The sequence below is a fragment of the Phallusia mammillata genome, chromosome 1 (genome assembly GCF_965637545.1).
Source record: "Phallusia mammillata chromosome 1, kaPhaMamm4.hap1.1, whole genome shotgun sequence".
In the NCBI taxonomy this organism is placed as follows: Eukaryota; Metazoa; Chordata; class Ascidiacea; order Phlebobranchia; family Ascidiidae; genus Phallusia; species Phallusia mammillata.
Window position 1 is genome coordinate 13,940,494 of NC_137252.1, and position 18,801 is coordinate 13,959,294.

General features: G+C 37.6%; 1 pseudogene across 1 annotated transcript; it reads right to left on the reverse strand.

The window, feature by feature from the left end:
- Window positions 1-2,481: 2,481 nt before the first annotated feature.
- On the reverse strand, window positions 2,482-18,626 carry LOC145233407 (uncharacterized; annotated as a pseudogene). The gene is made up of 40 exons (XR_013861095.1): window positions 18,481-18,626; window positions 17,909-17,984; window positions 17,615-17,668; window positions 17,349-17,415; window positions 17,141-17,245; window positions 16,846-16,950; window positions 16,503-16,547; window positions 16,326-16,372; window positions 15,902-16,044; window positions 15,718-15,831; window positions 15,375-15,577; window positions 14,815-14,984; window positions 14,485-14,639; window positions 13,967-14,123; window positions 13,495-13,611; window positions 13,170-13,292; window positions 12,919-12,982; window positions 12,645-12,772; window positions 12,101-12,229; window positions 9,838-9,873; window positions 8,817-8,967; window positions 8,338-8,511; window positions 8,132-8,256; window positions 7,663-7,888; window positions 7,339-7,441; window positions 7,126-7,273; window positions 6,664-6,853; window positions 6,349-6,458; window positions 6,074-6,278; window positions 5,859-5,959; window positions 5,699-5,797; window positions 5,466-5,551; window positions 5,230-5,362; window positions 4,773-4,843; window positions 4,652-4,708; window positions 4,299-4,457; window positions 3,992-4,090; window positions 3,773-3,901; window positions 3,066-3,236; window positions 2,482-2,834 (listed from the first exon to the last, which is right to left on the reverse strand). The product of XR_013861095.1 is annotated as an uncharacterized LOC145233407 (transcript).
- Window positions 18,627-18,801: the final 175 nt, after the last annotated feature.

Genomic DNA, 18,801 nt, shown 5'->3' on the forward strand with positions numbered 1-18,801 from the left:
AAGTTACAATCTGCACAACACCACCTGAAACATACAATCACTGAGGTGTAAACTATATACAAGATGGTCGAAGAGTTATTATGACACAAGAAAATTTCTCAGAAGAAAATTCATTTTTCACATCAAAGAGTTCAGATGAACTATGCCAATAGAATCATTCATCATTGTTTTATGTACAATCTTCATCAAAAAAACAGTAATAAATCCAAAATTACCTGGCAAATGTCGAATTTGACCATTGGGTATTGTTGCCCACCTTGTTCCCTGCGCTGTTTGGTATTGCAGGGTAATAGACTGTGATGAAGACCTTGGGGTTGAGTCTGCAACATTAGTCAACAAATGATTCAATAAGTTAAATGATCAACATTAATCAAAGAAGGTTTTGTTAAGCAAGTACACATACAGAATAGTTTCCTTGCTTACCATTCTCATTGCGTGGTTGTTGCACAGTCACAAGTCTGGTCGATGATGGTTGGACACTGGAAACAACCTAAAATCAAAACCTTTTTTAAAATATAAAAAACATTTTTTTAAAATCTGGTCTGTAGTATTTGTATGAACAGAGAAGCTTATAAATCACAGAGCTGCAAGTATTCACTTCTAGGTCATTCCATATTTAAGTGATTTTTACATTACTGGTCCGAACAAATTAATAAAACTTGAACAAAGTAGTAGATTAATGCACTGACCACTTTAGGCTGAGACAGATGACCAGATGATGATGCAGATGCAATTGAGGATTTCTGCAAAAGGTTAGAGTTTAAAAACTAATATTAAGGGTAAAAAAATTCTGATCCGAAAGCTGTCTCAAGAACAAACATAAAATGTGCTTTACCACAGTATCCTGTGAAGACAAAACTTTTTCACAAATTTCAAATGTGGTAAAATAGATGATGTTCGATTGACATGACAGTGGTCAGCCGATGGACAGCGAACTGGTCACCTCTTAAACAATCGCAATATATTTCAGTACATACAAGTACCTGTTCCTGTAAAGAGGCAAGGAAGAGTTTTTCCTGGATCATGGCTTTCATCTGATCAGTTATGACTTGACGAGGCCTAAAACACAGTTTTATTTAGAGTTTAGAAATTGTTGATGCAAGCTAAAAAAACCAATTACATGACTTTTTATTTATGAAGGTTTGGACTTTGTTTCCAGCTTTTTTAATGTACAAAAGATGTGCATTATGTTACAGGCTAAGTGCATTTCTAGTTAAAAAAATATTTTGTTTTAGTTGGGCTGTGGTGATGAGCACATTATACTGCCTGTTGATTTAGATGCAACAGCAGTACTTTTATTATCACCATGGGTTTTCTTTTCCCCCAAGGCAAGTCATTTCAAGAAATTGATTTTCTTAATGATGGTAATGGGGGCTAAATTTGTTCTTCAGTAGCTAGAAATGCAACTGTACCAGTTTACGATCTGATATTATATACAACTGTTGTCTCCACCGCTCATACTAAGTCTCAGGTGACTCATGATTATCATATTTAACACAGTCTGAAGTAGTTTAATTACACTTTCAGTTTTTTTTTATTGGGTTAAGTGTTTATCTTACCCTTCTTCAGGCAAAAAACTGGATTGAATCTCTTCAATCAGCTTGCGAGGAGTTTTTAAGCGTTTAATTTCTTTAGCATTAACACTTGAAATTTTGCTCAGCGTTGGAATATGTAGGTTTAAATTGAAGAGGTCCACTTCCTGCAAGGTAAGTCATACACATTACAAAAAACGATTGACTGATTTACAAGGATATTTTACAATTGTGTATATCCTGGATATCAAAAATATTGTTGGAAATTATTAAGTTCAGCAATGTCACAATAGACATTCTGTGTGGAGAATTTCCCTACACTGTTCCTCCAATACGTTACATGCAAGCTGATGGATTACAACCAACATGTCTTTGACAGAGGGTAATTTACTACAATAACATGCCAGTTACCAGTAACATATGCTAAAAAACCTGGTTATGCAGTATTTTATTTTACTCAATGTTTCTGTAAGAACTGTATGTAATTTTATCAATCTGTACAAAATGCTTGAGAATGTGTTTAGTAAATGGAAGCGTAGCTCCTACTGCAACCTTATGTGTGTTAACTTGAAGGGATGCATAAGCCTATTTGTAGGAAGTCTTGGATACTTAGTCCCACTTCTCTGCCCCTGTTGCAGTCTTGGAGATCTAAGTACATTTTTGTATCATTTAGTTATTACATAATAATTTTGGTTTCACATCAGTCAATTACTGCCCTAACAAAACATTATTGATTTTGACTTTATAACACACACAAAAAAGCAAGGACAGTTTTATGTGAATAAGTGTTGAAATAAATTTGGTGTAGGTATTGCCAATCCAGTAACTTTTCAGTAGCATGGAAAGTAATGGCAATTGTGCAAACTCGCATGCGATGTAGATAAGTAAGGACACTTGTGGCAGAATTTCTTCTATTTCTTGCTGTATTTTGAACAAATTTTACATCAAGTTGGCAAATTAAACCTTTTATTTACACATGACAATAGTTCTCTCAACATATGTAGACTACAACATTTGACACAATTCAGAAAATGTAAAATAATCTAGCCACAACAATACAATAGCTGTGAGAACAGAAAATGGTTTAAAGAAAGCAAACAAGCGCAAAAACGCAATTTATTTCGATGGCAAATTGGATTTACTGTCCTGACTTTCCTGTAAGTTTCCCTCCACACTAGACAAAGCAACCATTGGTGTGGTATCACTTGGTGTTATTTGTGCCTGAGTTGGCATAGTTTGTATTCCAGATTGCGGGTTAACTTGTAAAGTTAAGGATTGTTGTGTGGTATTGCGCATGGCAACCTGTAACACATGAACAAATTGATGCTACTATTACATAATTATACAACAAAAACTATTGGACACAGCATAAAGTTGTTGTACCTCAGAAATACATAGTAACTGTAACTACATTATTATGAAAAGTTTACACTTGTTTGAAAAGTTGTTTGTGGTGTAACAATGCACTAAGCACCAATTTCACCAACTTAACAAGCCTCCAAAAATGTCTAGAGCATGAGCAAATTAATTGACCTGTTGTGAGATAAGCTGTGGGTGAACCTTCATCGCGGCGGCAGCAGCAGATGGTTGGTTGCTGATGGCAACCACTGGAGGTCTCTGCATTGCCACTGGGGTTGAAGCAACAATCATCTGCTGGGGTAGAGATGGGCTTTGGTTGCTACTTGCTATGGCATGTAGTCGAGACTGTATGGCAGAAAATTAAATTTAATGCATTTGAACCTAACATGTCCAAGGACAGGTTTTATGTGTACCGTAAGTAGTGATGGGACGGGTACCCGGTACTCGGTACTCGGTATCGATGGTATCGAACGATTTCAGTGGTATCGATACTCGTACTCGGTATCGAAATATTTTGCCTCAGTTTTCGATACCAACGTGCGAGTACCAAAGGCCGATTTACACCATAAGAATACGGGGAACTTTATGCCAATATTTGCTTCGGACAGCACAAAATTGGAAAAAAGTTCCGCCAGTTTACGCATATCTTTTTCGCTATCACGTGGAGATTACATTTTTCGGCATGTGTGTGTGCACGCCTGTACCCCGACCATGGCAGATAAATTAGCCAGTGATATACAACTAAGTACAACACTACACCTAAGTACTCGGTAATCGTACTCGGTACTCGGTATCGAAGGTATATACATGTGGTACTCGTACTCGGTATCGGTACTCGCTTCAAAACCTGGTATCGTCCCATCACTAACCGTAAGACTTACTCTGGGTGTTGACTGCATCTGTTGTATTTGCGGGGACATTAGTCTTTGTTGGGGCATTAAACTGGATGCTGATACGATAGTAGTGCCAGCTGACAGGGGAAGTTGTGCTAATTGAGGTGAAGATGATAGCTGCACAAAAGAATGGATAATGTTCTTAAATACCAAAGTAGAGCCAAGCAAAATACTGATTGTGGGCAATACCAGTTAAGTAAAACATACCTGTTGAGAACGTGGAATGAGTGTGTGACGAATAGTGGTGTTTGAAGCAGGGGCAGTTGGAGTTTGCAGCAGTTTGGTAACAGTAAGTGTAACTGGTGCCTGTAATACATTAACAACCACCATTAGGTAGAGCTTAGACTGGTAAAGGTCGATGTGAGCAAAGCTCAGGCAATCAGACAGAGCTAATACAAACTTTCCACATTCTGATCAGATTGTATTTATCATCACTTTGCCTGGCTTACAAATAGTGTAAAATCCAGACAACTAAATTCACACAGAACGTTTAAATAGTAATGTCCCTACAAACCTTTGAAGTTTGTGGCCTTCTTTTCTGTTGTGCAACAATCTGACTAAACATTTCAGCTTGTATTTGTGGTGTCATCTTTACAGCAGTACCACCACCAGACACCAACTGATGAGAAGCCACAGTTGCATAAACAGTTTTTGGCTGCTTTGCTGCAATCATCTAACCATGAAAAGAAATATATTTAGGAAATAACTTTTGTGACAGGTTTTACAGGAAGCAGCAATGGTATTTTTGAAAAAGCAGATTACTAAAATATTATAACTATCTATGAGCATTGGACTTAATCATGCCCAATAACATTTTTCTTTATTAAGATTAATTGTCCATCAGATCTCATCAAATTATATTTTTACCTGTCTTGGTTGCTGACGTTTCATCAACTGTTGCAACTGAGTTCCAGTGACAGTGCCCTAAAAACAAGTTGCAAGCAATTTTAAACACATGTTACTATTGGTGTCACAAGGATAACCTTACCTGACTCCCAGATACAATCATTTGCTTGGCAGAACTGGAACTTGCAGCATTAAAATCTGACAAACTCATTACTGAAAAAAAAATCAATATTAGAGTGTGTGTCTGGTGAAACATTAGTTTCTGTGCAAAGGGCTGTTTTGTATTCCCATAGACCAATCAATTACTATTATTGCATGTAACACAAAGCCATTGCCTTGTTAGACTAGTGACAACTAGATATTTGGGCCTATGGTTGCAAATGAAAACAAAATTCCCTGTGAATAACTTTAGTATCGACCTGTCACATGTGCAAATTTGAACCAAAGAATGTCGCGTTGGGCAAAAAAGTGAGTAAAAAAGACTTAAGCGATGTGTTCTCAAGGGTACACATAAAATAGATTTACCAAAAAAGTAATCATCAAAATTTTTTTGAAAGTTGAATTTTAGGTTGAAAACATAAAAACATGTGAAGCTTCACCTGCTGCAAGATTGGTGACAGGAACAGTGATGGGAAGTGGTTTGCTTGTTGTGATTTGTTCACTTGCTTGTTGGGCCGCAAGTGTCCTCACTCGCTGGGCCTGAACTTGTGCCTGCATTGGTGCAATTTGGACCTACAAGTAAAAACGTTCAATTAGCAGCGTTTATATCACTTTTGAAGCTATGTAAAATACCCAGCATGAAAAATGTGTAGTTCATAGCACTTTATTTTGTTACCTGAGGGCGTTGCTGGACAGTTTTTATTGGTCGCTTCATAATCATTTCAGGTCCTGTTGTGTGAAAGCTCTTGCCATCTTGGCAACCTAAAAAAAATACTTTGATGCTGAGAGGTGGTACAGAAATAAAAGCAGCATAATCTGTGCCATAGACGTGTCTTTAAGACACCTTTTTCAAGAAACAACACAGCTACCCCTTTTTGAGACTTAGGTGGTCAGATCAATATCCCATACCTGGACTTTCTTTCCACCAGAAACAATGGTGCCAGTAATGTCCTGCTGCTGAGGCTGCTGCTGTTGTTGCTGTTGTGTAACACGCAGTTGTTGAACCGACTGAAACATTTTTTCAGAATTTTATTGGCATGAAAGTTACAGCACACAAACAAACAGCTACCTGCTGTTGCTGTTTGGCTGGTGTGGTTTGAAGAACCTGCTGCTTTTGTACTTGGTGTATCTGTTGCATTGAAGTCAGTTTCTGCACTTGAGTGCCACCTGCTAAATCGACAACACAAGGCACTTCACCCTCAAACTCAGAAAAAATCCCCATGCTAACCAATGAAACTTTGCCACAATGGCTACTTTAAACGAGATTTTATATTGTTAACATACTTCTTGGAGGGTAGGTAACGGTCGATCTAGTTGATGAGATACTAGACCCTGCAACAGCCGTTGTTATGGTAACCATAGGCGTGTGAGCTCCACTGGCCAGGGTAATAGACATAGATGGACCTGACACACTATTGCCTTGTTGCTGGAGTTGTAATTGAGATGCTGTTCCAGAAATGGTACGCAGCGTCAGGGATGCTGATGTGGCCTGAGTACATTATGTATGTGATGAAGTGTAAACAAAATATAAACTGTTCCTGAATAAAAAGAGAACATACCTTGGACATTTGTATCTTAGCAGCCGATGCTGGAATGGACAAAGTGCCTTGTCCTTGTGGATTGACTCGGCGAGTGAAGGCAGAATTTACCACTATGTTGCTTCCAGCACCTTAACAATTAAAAAACGAAATTTACCAAATTTAGTCAATAACAAGGCAATGTAGAAACTGATTTATAAACATGAATTACAGATGAGGAAATTATGTTTAAAATAGTAAAAGCAAAATATGTAACTGTAATTTGGACAAAAAACAACACTTGGGCAACAAAAAAGAAAAAAAAACATTCTTTTTTTTGTTTCTTTTGGTCTTTACCTTGTAGGGATGTTTTTCCAACCAGTTGATTTCCATTAGCAATGACCAAAGTGCTACCAACTTGTTGCGGCATGTTGACAGTTGGTGTTTGCATGGCTGCTGTCATGGTAACAGGGTTGGATTGTGATGTCCCAGGCTGACCAGTTGTCTTCTTCTGGTTAGCAATTCGCTTAGCCCTCGCCTCTGCCACCTGTGAAAGTCCAGATGTAACATTTCAATGTTTTGACAGTGGTCATCATCATAATTTAAAAACAGCTTCTTGCAAAATGTATAAGTTTTTGTACTTTTCTATATTTTTTTGTAGTGAATATTTACAAATGTGTATTGTGCAAGGAAGTCATTTCGAATTTTAATACCAACCTAGAAGTAAAACTGACCAATTGGCTGCCCCGATAAAACAAGTAAATGGTGTTAACCATTAAACTTGGTTTTACTTCAAAATAGTGGAGACAATCAATTCACCTGCATAGGGTGCAATGGCTTGTCATAAGTGATTCCACAGTCATGTAAAATGTTTGTATGTTTGGGGTTTCTTTGAAATTGTCCAGTTCCAGTCGAATTCTTCGAAGGAGGGTTACGTTTGTTGCAGATTGTCTTGCAAGCATCAAACCTAAAACACAGCAGGTTAGTGAACAAAAACACTGAAGTTTTTATACACTGAAGTCTATGTTGTACCTGCTTGTGTATAGGTTTGTAAACTGGACATTTTTGTCACTGTTAAACAAAATGTTGGTTTTCTGAGATTTCAAGAGCTTAGATTTGGTTGGTGGCTTGAAACCTGAAAATAAATGTATAACACTTCATACTTTCCTTATTATCACACAAGTATCTGTGCTGTAGTATGACCAGTTATAAGCAAAAAAAACAAATTTGATCACATACGTTAAATTATACGAAAAAGCTCTGCCAACTACCTTTTCCTTACTTCAGTCACAAACAATGAATAATAGCCTCTTTATTATTTTTGTTTTATTGTTTGATAACAGAACACGCTTTTACCTTTGAGCTTTTTCTTAGGAGTGCTAGGTTCAGGGGTAATTGAAATTGAAGACTTTCCTTCCTCACGTTGGACAATCACACTTTCAAATCTTAGTTTGCACTGCTTGGGTGATCGGAAAACACTTCCCACAGCGTTTACCATATCAGCAACCAAATGCCAGTTTGGTGTATGTGCTGGCATCATTGTGATTAATGAAAGTGGCATATCAAGAACATGCTGTACAGACTGCAAAAAAATATTGTTTACATGTGGTGTTATGCAGCAGCAGATTATATGTCATGGTTATTATTATTCAAAATTTAAAATTGCAAACATAGTGTTTGATTTTTATGTTGTGACCTTTTCAGGATTTGTTGATATCAATATATTTAACATATTTTTACCAAGCACCGACTCTCATAGGTATATAGGTAATGCTTGGCGCCAATTTCTGCCAAGCTATTACAAAAACCAATGTTTAACTTTTACCTGAAGCAATGCCCAGTCCTCATTTACTATCCAATCAGGATTAGCGATGGTATCAAGCTGAGGTTTTGTCACACCACCTTCACTGCTGTTCTCTTTAGGTGATGTACTGAGAGCTGATATCATGCCTGCAATGTTAAAAAAAACAGTACATATTTACCAAAAGATGGACCATCATCACCCAAATAAAAATAGTTCTTATTTTATACCTTGTGCAAGTCCATGTTTTGTTGGTGTCCCAGGAATCTGACCTGGTTTAATTGCTTTTCCAGGAAGTTTTATTCTCTGCTGTTTTAGTTCTTTTTTCTTTGTAACTTGCAAAGGATGATTGAAAAGTGACTTTGGAATGTTGACATCAACTCGAGATAGTTTCCTTCTCGGACCTTGAACAAAGAAACATAAACCACTTAGTTCAATATTTGTGTCCGAAAACAACAACAAAACACTCAGTACGCCAAAGGTTTAAAAAATGCATGGCAAAACGCAAGTCATTTTTTTTTTGCACAACTTCTACCAACGACAATTAATTACCAGTGCGCTTATCTATTTTGGCACTTATATGTTTACACTTTCACGTTTACCCACTGTTTTATCATTTTTAACACTAGTATGTTTAACCACTGTTTTCATCATTTTTGGCAATTATATGAAATATGCTTGACAAGCAAAATAGCGAAAGGTTGCTTACTTAGTTCAGGCTTGGCTCTCTTTTTCTCCCGCTTCATTAAAACAGTAGGAAGTTGATCTTCAGACATAGGGACTGGGATGTAGAGTAAGGACATGCAGGAATCAACATATAAATCACTTTCATCTTGTGGTGGAGTTGGTGGCATCCAAATCTAAATGGATTTTAAAAACTCTTAGGTCATTTGAAACAAAGGAACACCTTTTTATGGTGTGAATTAAACATATTTGGCAAAATACTAACAAATCAGTTACAACATGCGTTGACCTTTACTTATTCAAAAGTTGAGTTTAATTAAAAAAAATGCTTATTCTTGATCAACTGTCAATCTACTCGAGGTTATTGTTGGAGAGTGCCGAAATCTTATAAAATGGGACTTTTGAATATTTTTGATGCCCAGCAAGTATTTGCACAAACTGACCCGAACATTAACTTTGCATATTTATATCCTGTTAACATACAAACTAGGGATGGGCCAAACCTGTAAATGTTATGTTTGGTCGAGCATCAGGCATCTCATGTTAATGCTCGATACATTGTGACATCACAAACATTCCCAATTACACGCTAGTTTTGTAGCTTGCCAATTACCAGCGGCAGACAAGCTCCCAGAAGTACACGTTTATCCACTATTTCATGTATTTAAAACATCATTTTTTTTGTTCTTGGATACCCTTTCGGACATTAACTATAAATTTAATGCCCGGGTCAGTTTGTGCAACTGCTCAGCCGAGCATTAAAAACAGGGATGCTCAGCCCATCCCTAATACAAACTAGTGTTCAAAAGGGTATCCAAGAAAGAAAATTTGCTTATTTTTTGAAATGCATTAAATGGTAGAAAACACGAATTCTAAAACCGGTACAGCTTAACACACTACTGGTGACACAATAGACTTCGAAAAACAACAAAATTAGTATGGAGATGGGAATGTTCCAGACATTAACATGAGACGCTTGGTGTTGATCACACAGAACATTTGCAGTTTTGGCTAATTTCTATTTAAGTATTACATATTTTACTTACCGGCATAATTTCACCAGATATTTCATCCACAAACATCTGGGAAAATTAAAACTCTGTTTAGAAATCTTGCTTTATCCTGTACTGTATGGCAGAGACAGATCAACACAGCCACAAACTAGTTTCTTGTTTCTTATGCCCAATTTGACTGTGCAGACACTGTGCCTTTATACTGTTCAATGCTTCGAAACTTGTGTTTAAAACGAGAATGCATTTTGGATGGCATGATTGTCTGTGCTAGCCTGAATGATTGCTTTAGCGATTTTTAAACATTTTTTTATGCAAGTCAATTTAGCCATGCCAATGCATTCAAGTTTTAAACAACTCCTGCACATAACTGGGCTGCATTACAAGACTGCCTGCCATCCCAAATGCACACCTCAACACAACTTTCAAAACAAGAACAGCGCCACACAATACATTTGTCAACATAAAGTGAACTCTATTGCAAACAACCAACAGGGGCAGAATGAAGGCTGGTAATCACACACAATTCTAAGTTTAGAAAATGAAAACAGGCGATAAACCTTTAAAATATTTAGTACAAAAATTGCCTAGTAGCCATGCGCAGTAGTCAAAGAGCTGAAAAAAAGAAAATAAACGAATACTATTTAATAGCAGGAACATCGCCTCAGGAATTCAGCAGTGACTCGAACGACTCAAACACATTACGTTCTTCTTCATTTTCAGGTGCAAGCGATTCTGGGTCACTCATTGTCACAGGTTCAAGATTTAAAGTAATCATGTCTTCATCATCATCGCTAGCAATTGTGAAGTCACCCTTTAGTTCCTCCTGCAAGGAGTCTAGCAATGAAAAAGCTGATTTTTCATTGCCTTGTGGTACTGGGGTGGAAGTATCAGGTACAGTGAAGTCCAGATCAAATATGTTTGATCTGGCATTTTTGGCTTGTGGTTGCTGTTTTGTTACAATCTTGGTTGCAGCCTTTGACACTTGCTTTGTTTTTGTCTGTTTGCCTTGATTGCTGGAGTGATTTACTGTTAACACTGGTGCCTGGCTTGCGATGTTGGAAACAAATCTTAAAGGTTGCTGTGGAATTCCAGGTCTTTGGATCACAAATGTTTGTTGAGTCCTTGCTGGTTGCTGTACTATGTTTCGCATAGATCCTCCAGGTAAGCGAATCATGTTCACAGATGGACCCACAGAAACAGCTGTTGATATTCGGGATTGTGGTTTGGTCCCATGGTGTGAAGGTTGTGGCACATAAGGTGTAGGGGTATTGGCTTGCACAAATGAGAATGGCAAAAACACTGTTCCTCTATTGCTGGTGGGATTAGGTGCAGGGCGAGTCTTTGTTCTTATGACATTGGAACTTATTACATTTCTTGGATTGCTTGTGACCATTGTCTGGAGAGGAACACTGTATACAGGCACATTCGGCATTTTATTGGCTACTGCAGAGGGTAAAATTTTAGTCATAGGCTGCTGAGACTGCTGCATTGCAGGCTTTGGAGTTTCTACAACAATGTTGTATACAGACTGGGTTGGCTTCATTAGCTTTTGGTTTAATGGAACAGTAGAGTCTGAAAAACCAGAGCCTGGTGAAAACAGTTCATATTCATCCTGGCAAAGTCGGGTGTTTCTTTTTCGTGGGCGACCAGATTTACTAAAGGATAAAATCTCCACAGGACCATAGTCAGTACTTGAGTCAAGCAGTTGTTCTGACCGTTCAGCAACCTTCCACAAAGGTGACTGTCTGTACTCGGGAGGTGGACTGCTGCCATGCAAGTGTGTACTATTCATGGAGTCTTCATAATCATTTGTATCAGACAGTTCCAAATTGTCATCACTGTCATCTTGCCAATCATTGTACAAACTGATGCTATCAGAGTCACCTGACAAGTAACCTGCAGTTTCTTCACCATATTCTGTCCATAAGAGATCATCTCTCTGGAAAGATTCTTCAGGTCGAAAGTCATTGAACTTTTCATTCTCTTGATTATTTTCATAGTTAGAAACATTGATTGATTTAGGCCTTCCTCTGCCACGTCCTCCACCGCGACCCCTGCCACGCCCTCTTCCGCGACCACGCCCACGACTACTTTTCACTCCTTCCTGCTTCTTAGGCTTAAGTTGCTTTGGCTTGCGTTTCGGCTGCATCAGTTGCAACTTATCATCATTTTCAGAGTCAAAAAGATAGTCCTTGTTGACCTGATCTTCTTCATCTCCTGACGACTCGGATGTTGACATATCAAGGAAGCAAATGTCACGCTCCTTCTTTCTCCTCTTGCCCTTTTTCTTGCTCACCTGGTTCTCCCCATCCTCCCTGGTGTAGAAAATCTCATCTTCCTCCACATCCATCCTTCGCTCCTCTTCTTCCTTGAGCAGGATAAGATGCTGAAGTTGCCAATCCTGTTTTGATTTCTCAACCTGATCCTGTATAAACATTGTATGGAATATGTTCAGTGTTTTACGACACAAGCAGTAAGTTGTATATGGAGGCAATCTGCAACACTACATTTCACTTTAATATTGGATATTTTATGTAAAGAATGCCAAGACATGATGCAGTGTCACTACCAGAATGGCCAATTCCAACATTAAAGCTTTCACAGTTACCATAATCGAGAGTGGGCAACGACAAACTACTGGTAAGTTAAAATCCAGGTTGGAGTGTCAAGTAAAGTTGTTCTTGCACTACGAGGTCTGTCATGCATAAATCAACACACAGATACGGAAAGCACAAGCCTTAATTTCCCTGACATGATCAACACAAGATGCCATGGACTGTGACACCTCATGCAAGTGTAGACAGGTCCACAAAATACAGTAAAAATACACAAACAGGTACCTCTGCCATCTTCAGTTCAAGGTCGTTCATCTCCTCGGCAGTGATTTCCAAGTAGTTAAGTGCATATTTTTCGATTGTCTTAAGCTCCTCCTCATACTTAGATCCCTTGGGCAGTTTGAACTTGCTCTCTGGAAATCATGAAATTATTATGCTATAAAATGATGATGTTTTTAATTTTGCACATCTTTGGCAAGCAAAATATTTTATCTTTTTGGTTATTAATGTTAATTTTAAAGCATCAATGGAATGTAAAAAAATTAGTATTTTCCCATACCTGTGTCATCCACATCATCTTCAGTTTTCTCTTCAGCTTCAGTAAACTCTTCCATAACTGCATCCTATAAACAAAATAAATTTCCTTATGGCAACAATTCCAAAAAAAACAAAGTTTGTGAAAGTCTAGCACAGGCCTCAGAGACATGGGTGTCTTCAACACTATCAGACATATGCTTGTCAATGCTCATCATGGGCAAAATACTGTTTGATAACTTGATAAGGCACAGAAAGACAACACAAATTTTATACCTGTTCTTGTTTAAGTAACTTTGCAGCAGCTGCATCTTCTTTATCCTCAGTCTCCAAAAGAGCCTCTTCCAAATTTTCTTCACTCTCATCCACATCTGCATCTGCATCTGCATCTGCAGAAGTCTGAACAAAAATACATGAAAGTAACAACTATAAATTGGTAATTGATATGAATATATGGAAGTATTTGTAAATAAGGAACCGTCAGGATTCAAGTGTCAAAAGATCACCATAGTGAAATACACAGTAAGAAATATTTCTTCATCATAGGTTTAAATCAATGGTTAAGGTAGCAAACAGGAAAAATTAATTGTTTTTACTATACCTCTGGTTCAATCTTGGATGCTTCAATGGCTTTCTGGCGTGCTGTAAGGGGGCGTTGCTGGGGTTCGGTCAATTCCTCAAGACCAGATGGCTCTTCAAATAGGTCCTTGATGGCTTGCTGTGAAATAGATGATATGTTTTAGATACCGGAGATGTTTCACAATAATTATTTTATGACACAGGTCTTTGTGTTCAAATGTCCCATATACTGGTTTTGTTGTTGTTTTAAGACCAATGTATTTATATTGTCCCATATTCCACTAAGAAGCACAGCACCACGACACTGCCTCCTAACGATGCCAGGAAATGGCCACGATTTCGCACCATTAATCGATCGTTACAACACAAGCAGTTTGCAACGGAGATACCAAGAAGGTGCACCATGAAAAATTTATTACCTCAAGAAACCAATTTTTGTTTACTAAATCAAGTTTCCTTTTTTTATCTCATAAACAACTATATTTTATACACACATGTTTGAAAAATGCAGTTGTAAAGCTCCCTCCTTCGATTGCAAGATTTCCTAAAAGCCTCTTTTGGTTAGCTTTTTTCAGGATATTTTCCTCAACAGTCCTTTCACTTATCAACCGATAAATGTGGACGTCCCTTGTCTGGCCGATCCGGTGACACCTGAGCAACACAGGTGGCTCTGACACTTACAAATATCAAACATGGGTGACCGTAATAAAACTGAAATTCAGCAATATCGCTATGAGGACTTCTTCATTGTGCCACAGGGTTGCATGAAAATGCATCTAGATTGCTACATTACATAAAATTACAAAATTCACTACTTTATCTAACCATGTCTATTATGAGTTGTATTAAGTTGTACTACATGCAAGCAAATAATTTAAACTTTACCTCTATCATGTGTGATTAGACAACATTAACAGGGACAACCCCTTGAGTGGAACAGATTGAACTCGGCTCTTTCGTCATCATTATCTCAGTTTTATTTTCATACAAATGTACTAAAACAGAAGCCAACCTGTCTTGTGCTTGAGCATCCATGGTGGGATTCCAATCACTGTCATAAAATACCACAGTATCGGCACCTGTTAAATTCACACCAATGCCACCACTCCTGGTCGAAAGGATGAAACAGAAAATCCGTGGGTCGTTGTTGAAGCGTTCCATTCGAGCCTAAAGCATACAAGTTTGATTAGAATTGCATTTTGTAAACAGTTTTGTTACCAAGGCATTAGTTATGTCTCAGTAGTGCTAGTTTGTCGTCATCTACATTCAGGTTGACTGGAGCAGATTGTTGTCATCACAGACATTGATACATAATATACAATGAATTTGGTTTATTATTTACCATACGCTGTTCGATATGAGTCGATCCATCCAAGCGAAGGTACCGGTAGCCATGATAACTAAGAAATGCCTCCAAGATGTCTAGCACCCGTGTCATCTGAGTGAAGATCAGTATGCGGTGTTTCTCAGCCCAAAACCGCCGAAGCAACACACTTAGAATTTGCAGCTTGCCTGTAAAAAAATTCAGTGTTTAGAATCCTATGTTTGCTTTAGTGTGTGCTTCCTTGGTATATGCCTCCAACCAGTATACAAAACTGACAATCTACACCTAAATTTACTTTGTATTGATAAATTCTAGCATAGGCCTCAGAGCCATGGATGTCTTCAATACTATCAGACATATGCTTGTCAATGTTCATCATAGGCAAAGTACTAGTTAAATGCTTCCTTGGTATATGCCTCTAACCAGTAAATTATATTGATAGTCCACACCTAAACTTGCTTCATAGTGCTAACTTTAACTGGTGAACTATGGTATCTTTATGTCAGTTAAATAGGATTTGCTAATTACAGGAGGTGTTTATCAATAACAAGTAATACTCTTTGTCTATACGTGCTTACCACAGTCATACTGGATAAGTCGAGCTTCGGGAAATTGTACTCTGGAGAGCTGTGTAATGCTGTGGTAAGGTTTGAGTGAGTTGGATAGATAAGAGCGAATACACTCAAGTGATTGTTTTTTCGCTTGCATCCTCCAAGGTGTTGGGTGCGACACATTGAGCTGAGGTGATGATGTTGTAACTTTAGGCACCACGAATATAAACCTGTACATAACAAAACTTGCCATGTCTAGCAACAAAAAACGCTAATATTTAGTCTTAAACAGAGTTCAATGGCAAGTTTAATTTACACCGGGCCTTATATAAAAACATCACTTGAGCAAAGTAAAGGTATGTATATGTACCGGTGTAGAATGTCCTTCAATTCCTGCAGACGTTCTTCATGGGACTTTTTAGCATTCTGAAGATGTGTGTTTTCCATATGGGCAGTGTGCCAACTCTGCTTCTTTGGTAGAGTGCTGCAAATAAAAGAGAATAATTTAGCAAAGCAAAACTTAAAAAAAACAAGGGTTTGCCAAATGCAGTTACCGAGCTTTGATTGCAGTTTGAAGAAATTCAACAGTGTTGGCAGGCAAGTAGGTGGGATAAGCCTCACATCGTTGTGTGTTGATGCGACAAAGGCGCTGCAAGGTATCTTCCCGTTTAGCGCTTTTTAAGCGAACAAGCATTTTCTGCAAAAATCGGTCAGATTAAATGATGTATTATTGTTGAATCCCTGGGTCTCAACATTAATGACATCGGAATGGCCCAAAACTGGGCATTGAAAAGCTCTGCTAATAGAATAATAGAATTGTTCTTGCACTACGAGGTCTGTCATGCACAAATCAACACACAGATACGGAAAGCACAAGCCTTAATTTCCCTGACATGATCAACACAAGATGCCATGGACTGTGACACCTCATGCAAGTGTAGACAGGTCCAAGAAAAAGTGCAGTTTACTTCAACTTACTGAATAGGATTCCTCAGGAAGGCGTTTTTTCCTTGTGCCACCAGAATCTGCATGAAATCACATTTTGATAGTCAGAGGTTTTTATTTAAATCCATGGAGGGGTTTAGTTTATGTTAAGATACCTTGCTAGTAAAACATTTACAAAGTAACAAATGATGTCTATAAATCAATATTTACCTTTGGAGGAAATGACAGGTTGAGCAGCAGTTGTGACAACTTCAGCTGAAACAAACAGGTAAAGTGTATAAATTGTGTGTAGGTACAGGTTTTGTTGTTATTTTAAGGCAATGTGTTTTATATTGTCCCATATTCCACTAAGAAGCACAGCACCACGACACTGTCTCCTAACGATGCCAGGAAATGGCCACGATTTCGCACCATTAATCGATCGTTACAACACAAGCAGTTTGCAACGGAGATACCAAGAAGGTGCCTTTCAATAACAATAAAGATCAACGATTACATGATAAATTTTGCAATGACTTAAAAGACATTACTGCCAAGAGTTAAGAATGATTACCTGGAATTTGAGCATTTGTTGTTGATGGTTGAGTGCCTGCAACTTGTGATACTGGTGTAGAGCTACGGGAAGCCACACCAGAAGTTACAATCTGCACAACACCACCTGAAACATACAATCACTGAGGTGTAAACTATATACAAGATGGTCGAAGAGTTATTATGACACAAGAAAATTTCTCAGAAGAAAATTCATTTTTCACATCAAAGAGTTCAGATGAACTATGCCAATAGAATCATTCATCATTGTTTTATATACAATCTGCATCAAAAAACAGTAATAAATCCAAAATTACCTGGCAAATGTCGAATTTGACCATTGGGTATTGTTGCCCACCTTGTTCCCTGTGCTGTTTGGTATTGCAGGGTAATAGACTGTGATGAAGACCTTGGGGTTGAGTCTGCAACATTAGTCAACAAATGATTCAATCAGTAAAATGATCAACATTAATCAAAAAAGGTTCTGTTAAGCAAGTACACATACAGAATAGTTTCCTTGCTTACCATTCTTATTGCGTGGTTGTTGCACAGTCACAAGTCTGGTCGATGATGGTTGGACACTGGAAACAACCTAAAATCAAAACCTTTTTTGAAATATGAAAAACATTTTTTAAAAATCTGGTCTGTAGTATTTGTATGAACAGAGAAGCTTATACATCATAGAGCTGCAAGTATTCACTTCTAGGTCATTCCATATTTAAGTGATTTTTACATTACTGGTCCAAACAAATTAATAAAACTTGAACAAAGTAGTAGATTAATGCACTGACCACTTTAGGCTGAGATAGATGACCAGATGATGATGCAGATGCAATTGAGGATTTCTGCAAAAGGTTAGAGTTTAAAAACTAATATAAAGGGTAAAAAAATTCTGATCCGAAAGCTGTCTCAAGAACAAACATAAAATGTGCTTTACCACAGTATCCTGTGAAGACAAAACTTTTTCACAAATTTCAAATGTGGTAAAATAGATGATGTTCGATTGACATGACAGTGACCAGCCGATGGACAGCGAACTGGTCACCTCTTAAACAATCGCAATATATTTCAGTACATACAAGTACCTGTTCCTGTAAAGAGGCAAGGAAGAGTTTTTCCTGGATCATGGCTTTCATCTGATCAGTTATGACTTGACGAGGCCTAAAACACAGTTTTATTTAGAGTTAAATTGTTGATGCAAGCTAAAAAACTAATTACATGACTTTTTATTTATGAAGGTTTGGACTTTGTTTCCAGCTTTTTTAATGTACAAAAGATGTGTATTAAGTTACAGGCGGAGTGCATTTTTAGTTAAAAAAATATTTTGTTTTAGTTGGGCTGTGGTGATGAGCACATTATACTGCCTGTTGATTTAGATGCAACAGCAGTACTTTTATTATCACCATGGGTTTTCTTTTCCCCCAAGGCAAGTCATTTCAAGAAATTGATTTTCTTAATGATGGTAATGGGGGCTAAATTTGTTCTTCAGTAGCTAGAAATGCAACTGTACCAGTTTACGATCTGATATTATATACAACTGTTGTCTCCACCGCTCATACTAAGTCTCAGGTGACTCATGATTATCATATTTAACACAGTCTGAAGTAGTTTAATTACACTTTCAGTTTTTTTTTATTGGGTTAAGTGTTTATCTTACCCTTCTTCAGGCAAAAAACTGGATTGAATCTCTTCAATCAGCTTGCGAGGAGTTTTTAAGCGTTTAATTTCATCAGCATTAACACTTGAAATTTTGCTCAGCGTTGGAATATGTAGGTTTAAATTGAAGAGGTCCACTTCCTGCAAGGTAAGTCATACACATTACAAAAAACGATTGACTGATTTACAAGGATATTTTACAATTGTGTATATCCTGGATATCAAAAATATTGTTGGAAATTATTAAGTTCAGCAATGTCACAATAGACATTCTGTGTGGAGAATTTCCCTACACTGTTCCTCCAATACGTTACATGCAAGC